This window comes from Mustela nivalis (genome assembly GCF_964662115.1).
Source record: "Mustela nivalis genome assembly, chromosome: 1".
Lineage (NCBI taxonomy): Eukaryota > Metazoa > Chordata > Mammalia > Carnivora > Mustelidae > Mustela > Mustela nivalis.
Window position 1 is genome coordinate 9,453,612 of NC_139020.1, and position 23,267 is coordinate 9,476,878.

At 40.9% G+C, this 23,267-nt stretch overlaps 1 long non-coding RNA gene across 1 annotated transcript in view; it reads left to right on the forward strand.

The window, feature by feature from the left end:
• The window catches only part of LOC309862581, a 46,265-nt gene extending 23,239 nt beyond the window's left edge, over positions 1-23,026 (forward strand). Inside the window, exons 2-3 of the long non-coding RNA XR_014310592.1 lie at positions 22,556-22,763; positions 22,885-23,026. This is a non-coding gene — a long non-coding RNA (uncharacterized lncRNA). The remainder of the gene's footprint in view (positions 1-22,555; positions 22,764-22,884) is intronic.
• The last annotated feature ends 241 nt before the right edge of the window (positions 23,027-23,267 follow it).

Consider the following 23,267-nt stretch of genomic DNA (forward strand, 5'->3'; position numbering starts at 1 on the left):
GCCCTCTCTCTTTCATCTACTTTATTTAGATTTCTGCTCAGATGTTGTCTCTCCAGAGACCATCTTTTCTACAATAGTGGTCCTTGCCTGTCCTCTTCCTTTCTGCTTATCTTGCTTTTCATCATAGCCTTTACTGATACCTGGCATTATATTTATTTGTCCAATGGGACACCAAAAGCATCTGCCACAATTAGATCATAGATATGTGGGTCAGAAAAGAAAGGTCCTGCCACAATCCTGCCAAGCTAGAGCTCTAAAGAACTTAGAAATTGTTATTAATTATGAAAAACCAGGAATTTCACAAGTAGTCAAATAAACCCAAATAAAACAATAATATACCATGTTTTTTTATAACATGACTTAGATCAGAGTTGCCAGTAAGTTACCTATGCCAAGTTAATTTTTTACTGCTTCCAACCTTTCTTTTCTTTGTTCCTGGGACACCCCATACAACTGGTGTCTTGGAGAAAAAAGAACAATAAAACAGCTATCTATCTATCCATCTCTCTATCCATCCATCTACAGATTAGGGGTGAGGAGAGAGGGAGGAGGGAGAGAAATGAGAAGAGTTACTGTAAGGAATTGGCTCATGAGATTATGGAAGAGGCCAGTGCAGAATCTGTAAGGTGGGCCAACAGGCCGGCTGGAGGGTTAGAGAAGAGCTAAAGCTGCAATTCGAATCCACAAAGATCCTCTACTGAAGAATTCCTTCTTGGTGGGTGGAAGTCAGTCTTGTTTCCCCTTGGGGCTTTACCTAATGAGGACCACTCGCATTATAGAGAACAGTTTGCTTTACTCAGAGTCTGTCAATTTCAACATTAACCTCATCCAAAACCACCACCCTCAAAGAAATATCTAGAATAATATTTGACCAATATCTGGATACTGTAGCCCAACCAGCGACACAACATTAAGCAACACACCTGATTTTCTTCCTGTAACACCAAATGATCTCAGTCATCATCGTCGTCATCTTCTTCTTCTTTTTAAGATTTAAAAAAAAATTATTTGAGAGAGAGACAGTGAAAGAGAGCGTGAGAGGGAAGAAGTTCAGAGGGATAAGCAGACTCTCCTTGGAGATGGAAGCCTGATGGGGGACTCGATCCAGGACTCTGGGATCATGACCTGAGCCAAAGGCTGTTGCCTAACCAACTGAGCCACCGAAGTGCCCTGTCTCAGTCTTCTTAATGGAATCTTCCTCCACCAAAATTATTGAAATGGCTCATGTTGGGGACATTTACAGCAAGTAAAAATACAGGATACCAAGTTAAATTTTGATTTCAGGTAAACAATGAAGATGTTAAGCATAAGTATGCCCCAAATACTGCATGGGAAATACTTCTACTAAGTAATCATTTATTGTTGATTTTTATTTCAAATGTGGTGGATTTTCTCACCACCTTAATTGCTTTTTATTACTTTCTGAGCCATGTAATAACCACCAACAGAGCTCTGTGTCTCCATTCTTGCCCCTCATGGTCTGTTTACTCCTTAACCAGTAGAGTTGTTTTTGTAAATATAATCTCCCTTAGTCTATACCAGATGTCAGAAAAAAAAATGCATGAAAATCCACTAGACCATGCTTACTGTGCTTAACAAAATTCTTTAAAAGTGGCTAATCATAATTAACATCTAAATTCTCCACAAGTCTCTGCAACTCTGCCTCTGCCCTTGGGTCTCATGGGCACACTTTATTTCAAGCTTTCCATTTCTCAAGTTCTCAACTTGTGCTGGCCTCAGGGTGGGTGGCACACCATCTTTCTTCTGCCTAAGAAGCTCTTCCTTTGGATAAGACTGTTCCCTCTGCCAGCCTTAGCTCAGATTCTGCTATTCCAATGAGTACCGCCTTGTAGCTTCAGGACTTAGGCTTTTAATTTCTTCTTTTCCAAGGCACCTGTAGCACCAAGGTTCTCCCACTGGAGTATAAAATTCTTGAGGGTATACACTCCACCAAATTTACTCTTTTGCTTATTCCTTACCTTTGTCTCCTTATTTATTTTTTAAAAATATTTTATTTATTTATTTTCTTGAGAAAGAGAGCGAGTATGCAGGGAAGTGGGGGGAGGAGCAAAGGGAGAGGGACAGAGGAGGAGTCAAGATGGCGGAGAAGTAGCAGGCTGAGACTACTTCAGCTAGCCAGAGATCAGCTGGATAGCTTATCTAAAGATTGCAAACACCTGAAAATCCATCGGCAGATCGAAGAGAAGAAGAACAGCAATTCTGGAAACAGAAAAACAACCACTTTCTGAAAGGTAGGACCGGCGGAGAAGTGAATCCAAAGCGACGGGAAGATAGACCCCGGGGGGGAGGGGCCGGCTCCCAGCAAGCGGCGGAGCAACAGCGCACAAAATCAGGACTTTTAAAAGTCTGTTCCGCTGAGGGACATCGCTCCAGAGGATAAACCAGGGCGAAGCCCACGCGGGGTCAGCGTGGCCTCAGGTCCCGCAGGGTCACAGAAGGATCGGGGGTGTCTGAGTGTCGCAGAGCTTGCGGGTATTGGAACGGGAAAGCCGGCTACAGAGACAGAGCCGACAGTAAGCTCGCAGCTCGGGGTGACCTTGAACCGGTCGCAGGCTCCGTGAGCTCGGAGCGCGGCCGGAGGTCAGGCAGACGGGAGTAACTGGGCGCTGTTCTCTGAGGGCGCACTGAGGAGTGGGGCCCTGGGCTCTCGGCTCCTCCGGGCCGGAGACCAGGAGGCCGCCATTTGTATTCTCCGTCCTCCAGAACTCTACGGAAAGCGCTCAGGGAACAAAAGCTCCTGAAAGCAAACCCGAGCGGATTACACACCCCCGCCCCTGATAAGGGCGGTGCAATTCCGCCTGGGGCAAAGACACTTGAGAATCACTACAACAGGCCCCTCCCCCAGAAGATCAACAAGAAATCCAGCCGAGACCAAGTTCACCTACTAAGGAGTGCGGTTTCAATACCAAGGAGAGCAACAGAATTCCGGAGGAGGAGAAAGCCAAGCACGGAACTCATGGCTTTTTCCCTGTGATTTTTTTTTTTTTTTTAGTCTTGCAGTTAATTTAATTTTTTTCTTTTTCATTTTTTTTTTTTTTCGCCTTCGGGTAAATTTTCTTTTTTTAACTGTTACCTTTTTCTTTTTAAACGATATTTTACTAGTTTATCTAATATATATATTTTTTCTTTTTTATATTTTTCTTATTTGTTTTCTTTTTATAAATTCTTTTCTTTTCTTTTTTTCTTTTTTTTTCTTTCTTCCTTTTTGAACCTCTTTTTATCCCCTTTCTCCCCCCTCACGATTTTGGATCTCTTCTAATTTGGTTAAAGCATATTTTCCTGGGGTTGTTGCCACCCTTTTAGTATTTTACTTGCCCCTTCATATACTCTTATCTGGACAAAATGACAAGACGGAAAAATTCAACACAAAAAAAAGAACAAGAGGCAGTACCAAAGGCTAGGGACCTAATCAATACAGACTTCGGTAATATGTCAGATCTAGAGTTCAGAATGACAATTCTCAAGGTTCTAGCCGGGCTCGAAAAAGGCATGGAAGATATTAGAGAAACCCTCTCGAGAGATATAAAAGCCCTTTCTGGAGAAATAAAAGAACTAAAATCTAACCAAGTTGAAATCAAAAAAGCTATTAATGAGGTGCAATCAAAAATGGAGGCTCTCACTGCTAGGATAAATGAGGCAGAAGAAAGAATTAGTGATATAGAAGACCAAATGACAGAGAATAAAGAAGCTGAGCAAAAGAGGGACAAACAGCTACTGGACCACGAGGGGAGAATTCGAGAGATAAGTGACACCATAAGACGAAACAACATTAGAATAATTGGGATTCCAGAAGAAGAAGAAAGAGAGAGGGGAGCAGAAGGTATACTGGAGAGAATTATTGGGGAGAATTTCCCCAATATGGCAAAGGGAACGAGCATCAAAATTCAGGAGGTTCAGAGAACGCCCCTCAAAATCAATAAGAATAGGCCCACACCCCGTCACCTAATAGTAAAATTTACAAGTCTCAGTGACAAAGAGAAAATCCTGAAAGCAGCCCGGGAAAAGAAGTCTATAACATACAATGGTAAAAATATTAGATTGGCAGCTGACTTATCCACAGAGACCTGGCAGGCCAGAAAGAGCTGGCATGATATTTTCAGAGCACTAAACGAGAAAAACATGCAGCCCAGAATACTATATCCAGCTAGGCTATCATTGAAAATAGAAGGAGAGATTAAAAGCTTCCAGGACAAACAACAACTGAAAGAATTTGCAAACACCAAACCAGCTCTACAGGAAATCTTGAAAGGGGTCCTCTAAACAAAGAGAGATCCTACAAGTGGTAGATCAGAAAGGAACAGAGACCATATACAGTAACAGCCACCTTACAGGCAATACAATGGCCCTAAATTCATATCTCTCAATAGTTACCCTGAATGTTAATGGGCTAAATGCCCCTGTCAAAAGACACAGGGTATCAGAATGGATAAAAAAACAAAACCCATCTATATGTTGCCTCCAAGAAACTCATTTTAAGCCCGAAGACACCTCCAGATTTAAAGTGAGGGGGTGGAAAAGAATTTACCATGCTAATGGACATCAGAAGAAAGCAGGAGTGGCAATCCTTATATCAGATCAATTAGATTTTAAGCCAAAGACTATAATAAGAGATGAGGAAGGACACTATATCATACTCAAAGGGTCTGTCCAACAAGAAGATTTAACAATTTTAAATATCTATGCCCCCAACGTGGGAGCAGCCAACTATATAAACCAATTAATTACAAAATCAAAGAAACACATCAACAACAATACAATAATAGTAGGGGACTTTAACACTCCCCTCACTGAAATGGACAGGTCATCCAAGCAAAAGATCAGCAAGGAAATAAAGGCCTTAAACGACACACTGGACCAGATGGACATCACAGATATATTCAGAACATTTCATCCCAAAGCAACAGAATACACATTCTTCTCTAGTGCACATGGAACATTCTCCAGAATAGATCATATCCTCGGTCCTAAATCAGGACTCAACCGGTATCAAAAGATTGGGATCATTCCCTGCATATTTTCAGACCACAATGCTCTAAAGCTAGAACTCAACCACAAAAGGAAGTTTGAAAAGAACCAAAATACATGGAGACTAAACAGCATCCTTCTAAAGAATGAATGGGTCAACCGGGAAATTAAAGAAGAATTGAAAAAAATCATGGAAACAAATGATAATGAAAATACAACGGTTCAAAATCTGTGGGACACAACAAAGGCAGTCCTGAGAGGAAAATATATAGCGGTACAAGCCTTTCTCAAGAAACAAGAAAGGTCTCAGGTACACAACCTAACCCTACACCTAAAGGAGCTGGAGAAAGAACAAGAAAGAAACCCTAAGCCCAGCAGGAGAAGAGAAATCATAAAGATCAGAGCATAAATCAATGAAATAGAAACCAAAAAAACAAAGAGCAAATCAACGAAAGTAGGAGCTGGTTCTTTGAAAGAATTAATAAAATTGATAAACCCCTGGCACGACTTATCAAAAAGAAAAGAGAAAGGACCCAAATAAATAAAATCATGAATGAAAGAGGAGAGATCACAACTAACACCAAAGAAATACAAACTATTATAAGAACATACTATGAGCAACTCTACGGCAATAAATTTGACAATCTGGAAGAAATGGATGCATTCCTAGAAACATATAAATTACCACAACTGAACCAGGAAGATATAGAAAGCCTGAACAGACCCATAACCAGTAAGGAGATTGAAACAGTCATTAAAAATCTCCAAACAAACAAAAGCCCAGGGCCAGACGGCTTCCCGGGGGAATTCTACCAAACATTTAAAGAAGAACTAATTCCTATTCTCCTGAAACTGTTCCAAAAAATAGAAATGGAAGGAAAGCTTCCAAACTCATTTTATGAGGCCAGCATCACCTTGATCCCAAAACCAGGCAAGGATCCCACCAAAAAAGAGAGCTATAGACCAATATCCCTGATGAACACAGATGCGAAAATACTCAACAAAATACTAGCCAATAGGATTCAACAGTACATTAAAAAGATTATTCACCACGACCAAGTGGGATTTATTCCAGGGCTGCAAGGTTGGTTCAACATCCGCAAATCAGTCAATGTGATACAACACATCAATAAAAGAAAGAACAAGAACCATATGATACTCTCAATAGATGCTGAAAAAGCATTTGACAAAGTACAGCATCCCTTCCTGATCAAAACTCTTCAAAGTCTAGGGATAGAGGGCACATACCTCAATATCATCAAAGCCATCTATGAAAAACCCACCGCAAATATCATTCTCAATGGAGAAAAACTGAAAGCTTTTCCGCTAAGGTCAGGAACACGACAGGGATGTCCATTATCACCACTGCTATTCAACATAGTACTAGAGGTCCTAGCCTCAGCAATCAGACAACAAAAGGAAATTAAAGGCATCCAAATTGGCAAAGAAGAAGTCAAATTATCACTCTTTGCAGATGATATGATACTATATGTGGAAAACCCAAAAGTCTCCACTCCAAAACTGCTAGAACTTACACAGGAATTCAGTAAAGTGTCAGGATATAAAATCAATGCACAGAAATCAGTTGCATTTCTCTACACCAACAGCAAGACAGAAGAAATGGAAATTAAGGAGTCAATCCCATTTACAATTGCACCCAAAACCATAAGATACCTAGGAATAAACCTAACCAAAGAGACACAGTATCTATACTCAGAAAACTATAAAGTACTCATGAAAGAAATTGAGGAAGACACAAAGAAATGGAAAAATGTTCCATGCTCCTGGATTGGAAGAATAAATATTGTGAAAATGTCTATGCTACCTAAAGCAATCTACACATTTAATGCAATTCCTATCAAAGTACCATCCATCTTTTTCAAAGAAATGGAACAAATAATTCTAAAATTTATATGGAACCAGAAAAGACCTCGAATAGCCAAAGGGATATTGAAAAAGAAAGCCAACATTGGTGGCATCACAATTCCGGACTTCAAGTTCTATTACAAAGCTGTCATCATCAAGACAGCATGGTACTGGCACAAAAACAGACCCCTAGATCAATGGAACAGAATAGAGAGCCCAGAAATAGACCCTCAACTCTATGGTCAACTAATCTTTGACAAAGCAGGAAAGAATGTCCAATGGAAAAAAGACAGCCTCTTCAATAAATGGTGCTGGGAAAATTGGACAGCCACATGCAGAAAAATGAAATTGGACCATTTCCTTACACCACACACAAAAATAGACTCAAAATGGATGAAGGACCTCAATGTGAGAAAGGAATCCATCAAAATCCTTGAGGAGACCACAGGCAGCAAGCTCTTCGACCTCAGCCGCAGCAACATCTTCCTAGGAACAACGCCAAAGGCAAGGGAAGCAAGGGAAAAAATGAACTATTGGGATTTCATCAAGATCAAAAGCTTTTGCACAGCAAAGGAAACAGTTAACAAAATCAGAAGACAACTGACAGAATGGGAGAAGATATTTGCAAACGACATATCAGATAAAGGACTAGTGTCCAGAATCTATAAAGAACTTAGCAAACTCAACACCCAAAGAACAAATAATCCAATCAAGAAATGGGCAGAGGACATGAACAGACATTTCTGCAAAGAAGACATCCAGATGGCCAACAGACACATGAAAAAGTGCTCCATATCACTCGGCATCAGGGAAATACAAATCAAAACCACAATGCGATATCACCTCACACCAGTCAGAATGGCTAAAATCAACAAGTCAGGAAATGACAGATGCTGGCGAGGATGCGGAGAAAGGGGAACCCTCCTACACTGTTGGTGGGAATGCAAGCTGGTGCAACCTCTCTGGAAAACAGCATGGAGGTTCCTCAAAATGTTGAAAATAGAACTGCCCTATGACCCAGCAATTGCACTATTGGGTATTTACCCTAAAGATACAAATGTAGTGATCCAAAGGGGCACGTGTACTCGAATGTTTATAGCAGCAATGTCCACAATAGCCAAACTATGGAAAGAACCTAGATGTCCATCAACAGATGAATGGATCAAGAAGATGTGGTATATATACACAATGGAATACTATGCAGCCATCAAAAGAAATGAAATCTTGCCATTTGCGACAACATGGATGGAACTAGAGCGTATCATGCTTAGCGAAATAAGTCAAGCGGAGAAAGACAACTATCATATGATCTCCCTGATATGAGGAAGTGGTGATGCAACATGGGGGCTTAAGTGGGTACGAAAAGAATCAATGAAACAAGATGGGATTGGGAGGGAGACAAACCATAAGTGACTCTTAATCTCACAAAACAAACTGAGGGTTGCTGGGGGGAGGGGGTTTGGGAGAAGGGGGTGGTATTATGGACATTGGGGAGGGTATGTGCTTTGGTGAGTGCTGTGAAGTATGTAAACCTGGTGATTCACAGACCTGTACCCCTGGGGATAAAAATATATGTTTATAAAAAAAAAAATTAAAAAAAAAAAAAAGGGAGAGGGATTAGCAGGCTCTGAGCTGAGTTCAGAGCCCCATGTGAGTCTCAATCCCATGACCCTGAGATCCTCACCTGAGCTGAATTCAAGAGTCAGATGCTCAACAGCTGAGCCACCCAGACTCCCCTTGTCCCTTTAAATGTGTGGGTTGGCGCTTGGTTTTCAGCTCTATATTATTAGAAAAAACAACAACAGCAATATTATCAGGAATTAAGTGCAATAAGTACTCTGAAAAATCTGTTAGTTAACCCTTTAATTGCAAAGAACTTCTCAAAAGTGGTTTGCCAATATATTTTAAGAATCTTAAAATGTTTATTTCTTTGTCTCACTGATTTGAAATTTGAAATCTGAAAAAAAATTAGAAATATGTTCTTGGGACATAATTTATAATGTGGCCAAGGGTTTATTCATAAGGATGTCCTTTGTAGAGAAAATATATGAAGAAACCAAAAGTCTAGCAATAGGGAAATGGATAAAAATCACAGCGTACGTCTATATGATGGAACATCCAGCCTTCACAAATGACATTTTCCTTCTAGGACTGATAGCAGTGCCCTATAAATCTTTCTCCAGGCACATTCAAATATTTATTAACACATGAAAAGAAACATAAAAAAAGAATTCAACAAGGCTTGGAACCAGGACACATTGTAAGGGTGAGAGCCCCTTCCACTGTCATGGTCAACAGCTCCCGCATGGTCTCAGAACCTTCATGAGACAGAAACAGAGAAGCCTGCTCATCCTAATCAACAGCTGCTTTTGGAGATATCCTGGGCATGTATATTCCTTACAGAGATGCACTCTTCTCACCATCTCTAAATTTTAAACATTCTGAGACTACAGTTCCTGGTAACGTAACCAGGCTTGGAGCAGGTGTGGAAAGTGGTATGTGTGTGGCACCTGATGTGCTTAGCAATAGAAAGAGAATGGGACAAACACCATTTCAGAAACTGCCTATTCCAAAGCTATGGTTTTCATGTCTGGTGTTTTCAGAAAGGGAATAACAGCAAATTGAACCAAAATATTCAGGAATATCACCATTTCAGATATGTCCCTGAGTAGGTAAAGAGCACTCTCAATAAGTTATAGTCAGAAGAGACAAAGGGACTGCTGAACTCAGGTCTGTGGGGTAAGGCAAGACATCAACTCATACTTTGTGTTTAGGTCTTGGAAGAGGGGCAGGATTCAGGGTTGAGATGCTAGCAGACCTGAAATAAAATAAGTAAGATTTGCAAGAAATCTGAAAAAGGCAAAAGGTCAATTAAAACCCATGTTATAGATAGTAAAATATGGAATCAACACTATACAAACTTGAATTGATAATATAAAATTCCAGGCACGTCTTATAGACTACTGGACAGATGTAAAGAGATGAAATAATGAATCAATCTAGATGAATGGATACATAGATACAGAAGATAGATTTGTAGATATTAGAGAGACAGATATCAATGGAAGATGATGAGACATAGAAAGATCCATTGACTGGAAGACTGACAGGAAAGTTGGACATGAGTAGATATAGGAGACAGAACATATACTGTGAACATAAAAGAAAGAAGAATAGTAATAGAAAAGAGAGGGAAGCAAATGTGGAAGGGAGGAGATGGATAGATATTGAGAATAAAATTTTTCTATATTCCAAATTCCAAAGAGGAGAGGACTGGCAATTCTTTGACTGCAGGATGGTGCAGTCAGCAGAATCAGTTTTAAGCCACTGATGACACTGTATGAGCTCACCTTCTGAAGATGGCAGTTCTATGCTTCTAAATTCATTCAGCAACAGCCACAGTTTGCCAACACAGCTTCTGTAGCTAATGGTCAACTGACTTTCCAAATTTTGGTTTCTGAACTTCTGACAATTCCTGAACTCTGTATTTCTCTCAGCCTCTTATAAAACCATTTCAAAAATGGTCTAAGAAAATGGGCATGACTATCTGACCAACAGATGAGAAAAGACTTTTGTAAGCATAAACTATTTTTTTAAATTCCCTCAAAATAGACAGATAACAGTAAAAAAATCAAAAATATTTGGGTGTCACAAATACCACGAACAATATTGTTAGGCAGACAAGCTATGAACAGTATATGCATCAAATGTAGTAAACAAATCAACTTGTGGTTAACAATCAACCTATTTAAGAAACTTATACCACTCAGTCAGTAAGAAAGACATGAAAACACTGATGGCCAGAGAGGGAAAAGATATGAAGACAATTCACAGAAGAAATAAAAATAAAAAGTGAAAACAAAGTGTTTCACAGGCACTTGTAAGTCAAAATCAAGGAAATAAAAACAAATGAAAACCATGGCATTTCACACATCATGTTAGCAAAGATCAAGCAGATTAAGCCAGTTTTAGCCAGGAGTGTGATAATGTGGATGCACTCAGCCATTGACAGGGAGTTGTAAGTAGAAGGATCTTCCTGAAACTTCCATTGTGTTCATAGCAAGATCCTTCAAACAAAACTCACACCATTTCCTCAGAACTCCCCAGGAGCTTTCTCTTTGTTGGAAGTAAAGAGAATCGTTACTGAGATATTTATAATTGTGCAATATTTGGAAAGCCACCCAACAACCATGAACACAATGACGTAAATTCTGGTACAAACACATGATGGAATAATTTGTTGTCATGATAATGGAGTTTGCAAGAAAGTTTTAATCACACATGAAAATGCTTGTTATACAGTGAAATAAAAAGCAGGATATATATTTGTATAAGCTTTGTATACTAAAATGTGTGTTTATGATTCAAATTTTATGAAAATTATAGAAAAATACAATGAAAAAGGCATCCATTTTTCCCAGTAGTTATTTTTAAATAATTTGATTATAATTAATCATTTGATTATTATTTCCCAAATTCTGAGCATACTTTCCCACTCACTGTTTATAAAGTCTCTATTCAAGGACACTAACTCCTATCAAATCGTGTTCTTTACTTTGTTTGTTTGTTTCTTTCTTTCTTTTTTTTTTTTCTTAAACACCACTATACCTTTCAATAAATGGGTCACAGAACTATGTCTGTGGTGGGTACAGTAGGAACACTACATTTCAACTACCTCCGGCACTCAAGCTTCCTGGCCAGCTGCATGGTTCTTTCAGAATTACCCTTCATGTTGTAGCAGTGGCTCAGTGACTCCCGAATCCAGAATCACATACCATCCCAAGCACAGGCAGGAAATAGATTCAGATCCTGGGCTTCTAGTTGCCCTTTATGCAACCCTTATGCTTGCTGTATGGCTTCATTAAGAGAGGTTTGATTATTGTTCCCACTCTGGGGACTGGCCCTTCCCGTTGGCCATGGGCTGGTTTGGATATTATAAGTGTTCTTTTTCCTCTCATAAAGCAAGAAGGAATTAATTGGCCAGATTCAAGGCAGTGTGTATTATTTTTATAATCACATGTACACACAAACCACAAATGTCACAAATTTTTAAAAACCAGTGATGGGAAAAAATTGTCATAATAATATGCAAAAAAATTAACATGAAAGTAATAGAAATAATATGAGCCTAAATGTAAAAAAAAAAAAAAAAAAAAAAAAAGGTTAAAGAAGGCCTGAAAGAAGATTTTACCGATGTATCCTTTGGATTACAGGAAGGTAGATTTTGTTTTCTTCTTTATACGTTTCCTGTATGCTCAAGTTTCTATCATGAGGTAGAACAAGGAAGCTATTATTTGCAGAAGGTGGTTGCGGGGTAGCGGTAACAACAGCAAAGAGAATTATAAAATTGGTCTTGGGGGAAAAAAAACTCTAAATGAAGATTGGCTTATACATAACATCCTGGGGAGGCCAAGCCCACCCACCTCAGTGGGCAGCAGCTGTGTCCCTGAAGCAGACTTTATCACCCCATTTTGCACATGTGAAAAGCAAGACTTAGGTCGATGCTACAGGGTTCCTGTCGCAACACATCTGGTACACGCGACCCAGCAGAAACATTGCTCTTCTCTCACCTCCTGGGGCAGGGGAACAGACCAAACCTGGGGACCAGCATTTCTCCTACCCTGAAAAATGAGTGGAGCCTCTACCATGCACATCAAAACGTTCTCAAGGGGCTCAATTTTGTTTTTGCCACGTATGATCATAAAAGCAGTTGGGGTGTGGGTTTTCTCCTTCTCACCTTCCCTATTGTCAGACACCCTCGATCCCACCTCCCCACTCCCCCACCAACCGACTCTTCTGCTCTCCACTTGCTGGGATGCAGAGAGAGGGTCAGCATAGTCTGGGAGGGAGGAGGTCACATGGTCTGGTTGATATTTACAGCATTATGACATCACTCCCTAAAGCTGTGTTTCCTGGAAGAATGCGGAATTCGCCTGGCAGTCCCATTATGGGCAGCGTCCCAGTGCCCCTTGGGCAGGACCACTGGACACCACATTCTGCACACCCTACTAGCATCCTTTGTTCTGGAGAATGTAGCTCATTTGGTACTTAAAAGAGTATTATAAGAAATCTTGTGTCATGGAGAGTTTAGGAATGCTGCTCCATTTGACTTTTGAGTTCAGTGTTGGGTTGACAAGGAAATACTTCCTTGGGGTTATGCTTTTTTGCCTCTTTTGCATTTCTGGCTTTACTCAGATGCCATAGGATGCCACAAGCCGCTGTACACAGGCAGGGTGAAGCAAGAGTTATGCTTGATATGACTCATGCTAAAGTGTATCTTCTGCCTGGAATTATCAGATAACTGGGAACACAAGTATTTTGAGATTTCCATTCTGTTTGTGCTTGAATTATTTAGGAAATGGTTCATTTCCTAAGTTTGCATATGGAAAGTGTCTCAGATGAATCCCACAACTTGATGCTGGCAAGAAAGTACAAGTATCTTAATTATCGATAGAGCTAAGTCAATGGCTTTGTCCAAAACATGGAAAAGCCTGAACGAGGCCAATTCAAGGATAAATTCTGTCAATGTTAGCAGTCATCTGGAAATCTGTGAGTGGCCACTGGCAGGTAACAGAGCTTGTCAAAAAAGCGTATACCCCTCTTGTCAAGTACATGACATTTGTCCGTTCTTACTCTGACATCCAGGGCATGGTTTGGGCAACTGTTTTGAAACAAGCCACCTGAGTCAGTGTCTTTCCAGGGGGTCCAACGTGGAGCTTTCTTATGGGTCAACTTGGCAAGGTGGCGGACCTGGCTTTAAACTCAGGAATGATGAAGTCCAAAAATCATGATCTTTTGAAGTTGTTACACTGTCTTTTGACTCCCGTCACTGAGATAAAACATCTTTGGGTTCAGTATCTGGTGAAATAGTATTTCCGGCTCAAATTTTTCCAGTTCTTTACTTCCCTCAGAAGCGAGAGGGTAGATGGGGACCTTCACGCGACAGCTGTGGCAGATGCAACCTCCCCTTGCCTGCCTGCCCCTGCATTGCTCCTCTGGGAGGTCTGCCACATCTTCACAGACTGTAGCTCTGGACTGATATGTGTGCATATTAGGAGAACTTTTTGATTTTGTGAAAATAGACACCTTTTTGCACATCTGTGCATGCACACACACACACACACACACACACACACACACACACATCACAGGCCACTCCCTCCTCCTTTAGGTCTTGGCCAGGACCTCTCGAACTGCTCTTGGAAGGGAGGAAGTGACTTAGTCGCCGATGATTTCTGAAATAATGGCGTGAAGAGGAAGTTGGGTATGATGCAAGTACAGGGGGAAAAGGGGGGAAAATTGCATGTATGACAAGGATTTATTTTTTGTAGCAGCTGAGAGAGGAATCACCAACTTTATTCTCCCTGTATCTAAGTAAGAGCACTCTCAAAATAGCTGTTTTGATTTCCATTTTTGTACAGGGTCCCCCTCAACCCCATGCCTTGATCCCAAGTTCAGAAGCCTGAAGACTTGCGTTGGAATGATGGGCTCCTGAGTCTCGGGGTTGGGAAAGACGTTAATAGTCAGAGAGGCGTGCCGTGGAGGAGGCTGGCTTCAAACCTTCTCTGGAAGCCCATGCCAGGTGGTAGAGCAGCCTCTGCTTGAACACCCTTTGGAATGAGCCCTCAGTGCCTCCTGAGCACGAGTCCCACCTCTGATAGCTGACTCTTTCAGAAACGTTTTCCTTAGATTGCCTTGAAATCTGTCTCCCTGCTTAACTTGTAAAATGAGTCAACTGGCCTCGGGACTGACACACCCAGCTACACAGTCTATACTAGGCACAGTTTCAGGGGGTACCCTCCATCTAGACTCTCAGGGCAGGGACTGGCAGGTGTCTGGCGTGCAATGCCATGGCCTTGGTTGTCCACGATGAGCTTCACATTTCATTCCGACTCCCAACTTCCGTGTGTGCCTCATGTACTCTGCAGAGGAGACTGGTTGGCATCAAGAAGCATTCAAACTCCCTTCCTGAAGCTGGCTGCCTGTGCCGTGAGAGCCGGCCATCCCTTATTATTTACACATTGAGGAACTTACAGTCCTTTAAGCTCAAACATGCAAGTTAGGCTTTTTACCCTGCAGGCAACCCATCATCTGTTGTTTGACTAACTATTATTGAATGGGGAGGAGAAGGGAGTGTGGTTTTCTTTTTGAATTTTTTTCTTGGAGAATCCACTCTGGTTGAAAATATGACTGTGTTCTTTTAAATGTCTTTACATATTGATTTTACAGAATCATTAGTAATGAAAGACGTCATTTTATTTATTTTTAAGAACTGGGGAGGTGATGGGTTATGAAGGAGGGTGCATATTGCAATGAGCACTGGGGGTTATACACGAACAGTGAATCACAGGACACGACATCAAAAACTAATGCAGGACTGGGTGATGACTAACATAACCTAAGTAAAAAAAAAAAAAAAAAAAAAGAATTGGGGGGGTACCGAAAAAGGAAAAAAGAGAACTTAATGAGAAATGCTGTTTTCTGATCCATTTTTCACTTTGCAATAAAACTGCTGATCTTTCCTCAGCTGCTGACACACAGTTTGTATCACCTGAGCAAGGATGAAAGCTTGGAAAACAAAATCAAGCACACTTCCAGGAAATGGTCAGCTTCCTTAATCTCCCCACCTCTTAAAAGAATCTGTTGATATCATACCACTGCTGTAAGTGCCCCTCATCTTTTCTGTGGAAGGAAATTTGTTGGGGACTGAGTTGGTACACATGTGGTTAACATTTCTCCAAATAAAGAATGCACTTATGTAACAATAATAATGTGGCCTTTATGTAAAATGCTATATAATTACCTCCTAATTTAATATTGACTTTCCCCCGGGAAATCTAAATTATTGAAGATTTACCATAAGCTGAAAATTATGGATTCCCGAGGAAGGCGATTGTTGCTAGAAAGACCGTAATTTGGTCTTTTGGCGGTTGGAGTAAGCGGGACTCTCTCTGCGTGGTTGAGTTTTCGTGGAGTGGCAGGTTAAACCAAGCCGTTGGGCTCTTTGATGCTGGGTGGAGAGGCCTGGGGGACAAGATAGCTCTGGCTTTGTTCTCAAGGCTTCATATTTGCTACAAGATGCGCTCTTATTAACAAAGGGTTGTGCGCACTTCAGTTTTATTATTTAAAGTTTATAAAAGCCTTCCCCCCGCAAAAAATAATAATGAGGGCAGAATTTGTACTGGGAGGGCTTCACCATCTCATAAAACTGACACTAACCCTTTTTCCCCAACGATGCGGGGGCAGGAGTGGGGGTGTTCAAAGAGCAAGAGGAAACTCCCATTCCCCCAGCTAGATGTATCTTACTTAAAAGTAGGTTCCACTTGCCATGATTTAGGGGCTCAGAGAGCAGGCTGAATTCCTAGCCTCTGGACACAGGGGCAGTGAGCGGGCAAGTGTGTGTGCATGCGTGCATGTGTGTTTGCCTAAAATACATTGAAAACACACTTACCCTCCCTTATTTCCAAATACTGAAAAGCTTACTTTCCTATGCTGGCAAGAGAGAGAGAGAGAATGAAGGCTCAGCAGTTTTTATGAATAGCAATGCTGAAATATTAAGACAAAAGAATTCAGGTGCTTCCCCACTCTAGCCTCTCTTCCCAAGGGATTTCGTGGGTTAATAAATTAATCAAAACCAAGTGTGGACTGAAGTCGAAACCATGGATGGCCTGTATCTCCTTGGATCCAGCTGTTCATACCAACGTCAAAACAGTAAAAAGCATCCAAAAGTGATCTTGGGCTGAAATGGAACTTGGGTCCATTATTTTTAAACAAAGCTAGTGAAGGAAGTGAATTGCAACATTGGGACAGGCTAGGACAATAGTTATTAAGTCCTGATGTGGGCAAATGTTGCTTGCCACAAGAGATAATAATGAATGGGACAGTGGCTCAGATTCCTGTCTTCCAGATCCCTTCTCTCTCTGCCATTTCCATGTACCTACACGTGTTACCCTCATCCCTCCACCCCACATGTTGCTCCTCCACCCCCAGACCCAGTGACAAGCCACAGGACATCTATTAGCAGGCATTAAAATAAAAAGCATCCCTTGGAATTTCTCCTTTAGTTGGGGCCAGTCCAGCAGCCTCGGGAAGCCAGAATCTGCCAAGTTTATCTCTCTCTCCTGGAATTCAGACATTTAATCAATGACACTTGCTTTGCCAAGGTTGTAAAAATAAAACAACTCTCAAAGTGCTAAGCCTTTGTTTTGGTCTGCAAAGAAACGCAAGTGCTTTGGTTAGTGATCAAAATATAAAGAACCAGAGTCGGGTAGGTTGAAAACAATTGCATGCATGTGCTTGCGTGTGCACCAAGCATTTCCTGCTACCAAACATGAAAAATTGGTGCCACAAAAAAGACATGATATGCCCCAAAGTCCAGCTAAATTTACATTCCTGATTATTTTCAAAATCTTACCTTACTGAAAGCTTCTGGTTCCATCTTCACTTCTGGTTCCATGTTTATTTACTAAGAATAGTTGGATTTTCTACACTTCTACTAACCAAGTAATGGAGCACTTGGTTAAACTGTCAAATTATTCATTATTCATGTATATATGTATGAAAATTTCTTTACTTGGCAATTTTACGATCGTTTCCCAACATTTACACCTTAACATAAAATTCCTAGCATAGATATGCAAGCTATTCCCCCAGAAATGAAAACATATTGCAGTGTTTTATACTTAAAAGCTTTCCATTATCATGATTTACCTTTGGTGAATGGTGATGACAATTTGCCTGTATGTCATCCTCAGTGTGCCCAAGGTCTACAGGACTTTGCCTGTGAGACATGAAATCCATTTATTTTTATAGACTAGGTGGATGCTTATTATAATCTCTTATTTTGTGGGATAGGTCATGCATTTTATTAGAATATGTGTGGCATTATAAAGACAGAGAAAGGAGGCTAGAACTCTTGGGTTCATGTGCTGTGCCAGCTCCAAATTGGGTTTTGCAACCTTACTAGATGGAGGAGAGTCCACAGTGAGTTGCATCTTAGGGTCCAGAGCCTTGAGCAGGGCTGCTGAGCTGAAAGGCTCAGCCATGCAAACTGCCTGTAGGTCTCCTGGGTCCCTCAGTCCCAGGTTCCCAGCCTCCAGGGGCTGGAGGACAGCTGGTCACAGTACTGCACTTCTTTCTCCCACCAATTGAAATTAAATTAAAGCTGGAGGAGCTGATGCATTATTCATGATTTTCTTTGTAATGGAATCCAGAGTACTTCTGAAGGCTCTATACTTCAATACTTGCTGGGGGGGGGAGTGGACAGGGGCAGGGGCAGGAGGGAATGTGGATGATGTGTGTGCCTTCTGGGCTTGCTGCAAAGGTTCTGTCTGAGAGCAGGAGACAGTGGCTTGCCACCAAAGAAGCCCTGTTGTGACTTATAAAAACAAGTGGAGGGGAACTCCTTCAGGATAAAAATGGGAGAAGGACCATATTTTAACTCCAGTAGTATGAAGGATAGGCTTCCTTTGACATCTATTGACCTAAAATACAAAACTAATTTTTTAGTTTATCATAAGTTTAAGGGGAACCCAATAGAAAAATGAAGGCAGGGTGCTGGCGTTTGGTCTCAGAATTGACCTGAATTTTGCTGTGGCTGGAGCCAGCTGTCGATCCCTGGTCCAGGTCCCCAGCTTTCTGGCATAAACAGAACCTACACAGAGGTGCCACCTGCAAAGTGGTCTTTAGTGGATACCTTACCTGTGCAATGTCACCCAATCCTTTTGGGAGGACCCTTCCCAAAACACTATCGTTTTGTACCAAAGCTCCCATGAAGACATGCAATTGGCTGAATCCTCTTGCTGCAGAGGTTTTGCAATGTCCCCATGGAAGGACTTTGTGGCTTCGTGGGAGTGAAATAAAAGGAATGGAGGATGTGTGGGAACTTTGTGTTGGAAGACGCTTGTCTAGCCCGGTAGTGATTAAGAGATTATAAATTGTGTTTTGTCTGAGTGGCTCACATGGTTTTCGATGTTATTCCTGTTTAAGGTTGGCTGCCGATGGTGGAGGTGGGAGGCAATGGGAGACAGAGAAGCCAGCAAAGTTTCTAAGATTACGTGGCAAGTGGCCCCAAATCCCGGCGCAGCTCAGCCCTCTTCACTCAAGAACACATGCTCTGCATGGGGTTAGCCAGAGTCTGTGGAGGGAGGAAGTTTTCAAAAACTGCTGCTTTGGTTGGATTTCAGGGTTTTGGCATAGACAATGACGCCTGGCTCCCTGTGCTGTGATGATTATAGACGAGATGATTTCAGACTTGCCTGTTACATGTATGTCAACCGAGACATAGAGGAAGGATTCTTTTTGTCATCATTCATGTTGTGTTCAGACCGCTGCATAGTACACATACCCCTCTGACTGGCCCTGGAGGAGTCATTTTACCTAATGTCTTACTATAACTCAGAAGCCCCAGGCTCTGCTCAGGACTGCCCAGCCCTGCTGCCAGCTGTGACATGAGAGCAACACTGTGTGGTCTGTAAATCAGGGTAGAAAACAGGAAGCTCTCCCTTGAAAGTGGCTAAGCAAGAAGCTCACACTTTTATATGCACTTCTTTCTGGTTCAGGTGCTCCTCCTTTTTCCATAACCCTTTGTTTTTGTGGCTATAGTAAGACTGATGTAGGTCGGATTAACTCTAAAACATCATTGCTCTAAAAAAAAGGAGAGGTAAAATGATAATGGCAATCAGAAAAATGTATTGTTGCAGTTTGGCATTTCTTAGGAAGCTAAATATAGTTTTACCATGTGATCCAGCCGTTGGTGCTCCTCAGCATTTACCAAATGAGCTGGAAAACTATGTCCACAGAAAAACCTGCACACAAGAATTTAAGGAAGCTTTATGCTTAGTTACTAAAACTGGAAAACATGTCTTTCAATAGGTGAATAGATAAACCAGTTTTGTTATATCCATACAATAGAATAGTATTCAACAATTAAAAAAATAAACTCCTGAGCTATAAAAAGACAGGGTAGGACCTTGATTGGATATTGCCCCAGAAATACGGAAGACAATCTAAAAGGCTAAATATATAGTATGTTTCCAAATCTATGAAATCCTGAAAAAGGCAAAACTATGGGGATAGCAAAAAGAGCAGTTATTGAGAAGGACTGGTTGTTGGGGAAAGGAGTAACAGGATATTGTCATGTTGGGACTGTAATTTCATGCATTTGTCAAAGCTATAAGAATGTACAACACAAGTGGTCAACCCTAATATAAACTATGGACTATGGTTAATAAAACTGTATCAATATTGTTTAATTGCAACAAATGTAACTCAAGAATCCAAGATGCTATAGGGAAAATTTGAAGTGGGGAAGTGAGTCTATTGGAATTATATGTATATTATGTTCATTTTTTCCATAAACCTAAAACTGCTTTAGAAAATAAAGTTCACTGTGCTGTGAAGTCTGTAAACCTGGCAATTCACAGACCTGTACCCCTGGGGATAAAAATATATGTTTATAAAAAAAAAATTAAAAAAAAATAAAGTTCACTAATTTAAAAAATAAAAAACAAAAACAACTGGTAAGAGGGAGATCATCAGTATGCTGGTCTTTTGGTGAGTGTGCAGGGACAAAGTATTCTGGGGCTTCAGAATGTGAGTAGAAGGCATTGCATAAACCTCACATAATATCTGCAGTTACCTTCGATAGGTTTTGATTTTGTTTAAAGTGTCTCTTGAATGTATTGAAGAAATTCAAATCAAGAATCAAGTGGTCACCATTTCACTTGTGAGTCCTAGCACTTCCCTCCCGTTTCTTTTTCACTTATATCTAGTTGTGGTATCAAAATGGCAGAGGATCCTAGGTGGCTTAGTTGGGTAAGCATCAGATTCTTGATTTCCATTCAGGTCACACTCTTGGGATCTTGGGATCAAGCTTTGCATGGGGTTCCATGCTGGGCATGGAGCCTGCTTAATATCCGTCCCCCATCTGCACCACCCCTCCTCTTTCTCTCTCTCTCAAAAATAAAGAAAAGATGGGTGAGAAAATAGAAAAATCACCAAAATCAACACCTTGATAATTTTTGCTTATTTATAGTCCATTGAGTATTGTGGGAGAGGAAGAAAGCCTTTTTTTTTCCCCTCTACCCATTTTAGGCTCATTGGCTGTGGCCCTGTATATTACACTAACAAAAGACAGACCACCAGGAGAAAAAGAAACAGAAGTTTATTAGCATGTGCTGTGCAACACACACGCACAGGAGTACCTAGTGAGGAGTAACTCAAAGGGGTGGTTAAAACTCAGGCTTATAAAGCTTCTTAAACAAAAGAATATTAAATCTTCAGAGGTAACAGGACAAATGAAAAAGATTTTGAGTTTTTAGGGGTGACAAATTGTGGGGAGGTAAATATTTGGGGACAGTAATGGCAGATGAGGGCTAGTTTTACAAGGTTTGTTGTGTAGATTCCTCTGCTGATATCTCTGAGCTTATATGGGTCCAAAGTTATCTCCAGTGATTAATTTCTGTTTTTTTCTGGTGGACAGTGAAGACATCTTTATAAATATAAATTTAACTAATTTGCTTTTAAGCATTTAGGGGGAGGGCAGAGAACTTTTCTTGTAACTGCTTTTTCTCAATTGCCTTCAGCTCAAAATAATTCTTATGTCAAAGTGTCTGTTTTGGGTGGCATTCTGCTACTCTTCAGCATCTGCTAATGAATATTGAATTCTTTTAGGTGCTGGGGGAAAAAAAAGAAGTTTAACCTGATACCTTCTCTCCTGGATTTTTAAACTCTAGTGGAGAGATGAGAAACTGAAACACGAAGAGAACTACCACATGATTAGCAATCCCACTTCTGGGTATCTATCAGAAGGAAATAAAGTCACTATTTCAGGGAAATATCTGCATTCTCGTGGTCATTGCAGGGTTACTCACAATAACTGAAATAGGGAAACAACCTAAGTGTCTGCTAATAAATGAGTGGACAAAGAAAATATGGAGTAAAATATATATTCAGAATATTATTTGGCCTTAAAAAGATGGAATTCCTGCCATTTGCAAAAATATGGATAGACCTGGAGAACACTATGCTGAGTAAAATAAGACAGAAAGAAAAACACTGCGTGATCTCACCTATATGTGGAATCTAAAAAAGTTGAACTCATAGAAACAGAGGGTAGAAGGGTAGTTGTCAGGTACTGACGAGTGGAAGAAATAGATTTTGGTCGAAGGGTACAAACTTTCAGCTGTAAGATGAAAAAAATCTGGTCACTTAATGTACAACATGGTGACTACAGTTAATAAAACTATTGTGTATACTTCAGTTTTCTAAAACAATAGATCTTACACCAAGAAATATGTATCAGGGCAGCCTTTGGTGAAATCATCCCACTTGGTCCTTGCCCTTAAAGATCTTAAACTTTCTAGAAAAGATAAGTATTAAATTATAGGTAATGACACACAAGTGCTTGATCACTATCTCCATTCCATTCCCAGCTTGTGCTTTTACTGGGCTGCCTGGTATGATGCAGAACTGGAAGAAACAGAGATGCCAGGCCGAGTGTGTTTGGAGGGGAAGTGCAGGGTTGAGCAAGGAAGGGAGGAGAAGTTCCCAAAGACTGACATGACTGAGTTTGGCAGCAGAGTTCTTTAGAGAATTCTGGCAGAGAGTTATGAGTCAGTTTCCCCACCTTGGAGTGAAAGAGGACTTCAATAACCTCCATTTGGACCTCAAACTTTCTAATTGATTAAGGTCTGCTTTCCAGGTTTTCTCTTAATTCAGGCAAAAAACCCTGTGGGCAAAGCATCCTCTCATGAGAACCAAGACCAGCCCACCACTCCAGGCAGTGAGGACTGCCTTGAGCCAGCAAGACTCCACCCATGACAGTGATTTTGACAATGATCACCTTGACCTTCACTGACCACCTGCACATACTCACCAAGATTTGTCCCACATTTTCCTTTTGTAAACTTGTAAGTATTTTTGCCACTTTGGCAACAGTCTTTGAGACATTAGTCTTCTCTCTTCCTGGTGTTGGCCTAACTGAAATAAATTCCTTTCTTCTTTCACTACTACTCATCTCTCTGCTTTTAGGATTTTGCCAGCAGTGAGTGGCTGAACCTGGTCTGTTTGGGAACCCCAAATCCAAGTGCTGTTGTACTTTTGTGCCCCAGCTACAGGAGGAAACACTGGGAATGAACAGTGGAGAAATAAAATGTAAAGTAGTCTTATTTTATACCCTTTCTTGCAACTTCCTTTTTCAAGCCTATTTGGGGGATGGGTTTATTTTTTTTTTCAGATGTGACCTCATCCTGGGAGGGCTATGGAAAGGGAAAAGAAGGCTCAGTTTGGTCCTGTTGACATAAGAAGTAGATTGAGAAGTTCAAAGGGGAAAGGGAAGCAAATGTGGGGAGGCCTAGTGGGAGAAACTAGTCCAGTGTGGAGGGGACCAAGAAGGCTTCCTGGAGGAAGCACCA